Raw genomic sequence first — 1,634 nt, forward strand, 5'->3', positions numbered from 1 at the left:
TCTGAGATTTCAGATTACGTTACAGTAATGTGTGTGTGTGTGTGTGTGTGTGTGTGTGTGAATCAGCTGGTGGAGGTCAAATTATTTTCTCTTATTATTTTTCCTTTGCCTGCACATGCACACGTTTCTCTTCTGACATCACGTCACTCATCCTGGAGAACGCTAACGTCACATTGTGATGGTGTGGTGTGATGAAGATGTTACTGTTACCACCCCAAAGTTGATTATTTTCCTATAACAGCACATCCCCAGGTGTTTTATTCCTCTTGTACCACAGCAGTTTGCCAACAATTTTATTGATTAAAAATGACATGTCATGCTTTTTATCCATTAACAGTTACATTTAATGTTGAGGAACTTCTGTGACCTACTTTGAGAAAACTTCACCATATCTGTGATTACATGCTCTTTAATCTGTTTATTATCAGTGGAGCGTTTGCTGTACACGTCCCTGTGAATGAGCTGTTACTATAGAAACCATAACGTATTAGAACAAGAGCATTAATATAAACCTGCACTACTGTCAGAGCTGCTGTTATAGAAACCTAATCAACACCTTCTGACCAATCACAATCCAGAATTCAGCAGCACTGTGGTGATAAATTTGAGTTATTTTAAGTGAAATGTTAAAGTATTAAATGTAGATTGAGGATACCTGCAGACACCCTGAAGACTCAGATCCTCGCATCATTTACGTTTTTTTCCCCAGCAGTCTCTTTCCTTCTTGCGTAACCGCGTCTTTTTATCACTCAAACGTTTGCCGTTATTTCCCTGAGGAGAAACGTGAGCACGTGGATCAGCACACGAGGAGAAAACAGGTGTTTGGGGTAAGCACAGTTTAGGATCGTCACCTTCTCTCTGTATCATCATCATCATCATCATCATCTCACTGTTACTGCTTTATTTATTTACTCATTGTTTTCCCATCTTGAATCCTGTGTGTGTGTGTAGGTGTGTGTGTTTGTGTGTAGTCACAGTGACGGTTCTCACACAGTATCGATTAGCAGAAAAATAAAGAACCCAGCTGCATCCTTCAGACTCATTGTGTTGTACGTGTGCAGGTTTGAAACAGACACAACATTAATCCTGATAATCTTCTCCACTAGGAGAGAGAAAGAGAGAGCTCCTCTCTGTTCTGAGTGTTCGTCTCTCCTTGCTGCATGTGTTTCCACGACTGACGTGTCACCTCCAGGCATGTGTCGATCGTTCCTTTAATATCTCCATGTCACTGTGAGACTTCACTCTCGGCGATTCGGTCACGTGGCCCAAACATACACTGTGATGGACAAATCTTAAATGATGTCCTAGATTCCTCAGAAACTCAGGTGTAAAGACGTGATGCTATGATAATTAAGACCTATAAATGGATAAATACATGCCCGAGGCTTTAAGACGTCAGATATTACTCTACGTTCACGCTAGCAAGTGACAAAGTGGCCGGTTGAGCGCTCGTTTTCTCTTCTTCGTGTACGACACAGAGCTGCGAGTTCAGCAACATCATGTGGGATTTTCTCAATCCTGTGTAAATTAGTTATGACGCTGTAAAGAAGCGACAAATCCAAACAATCGTCTCGAATAAACTGAAAACATCATTCAGATAATTATTAGGAAAATTTAACAACATTAAGCAGCAC

This window comes from Pangasianodon hypophthalmus, chromosome 25 (genome assembly GCF_027358585.1).
Source record: "Pangasianodon hypophthalmus isolate fPanHyp1 chromosome 25, fPanHyp1.pri, whole genome shotgun sequence".
Taxonomy (NCBI): domain Eukaryota; kingdom Metazoa; phylum Chordata; class Actinopteri; order Siluriformes; family Pangasiidae; genus Pangasianodon; species Pangasianodon hypophthalmus.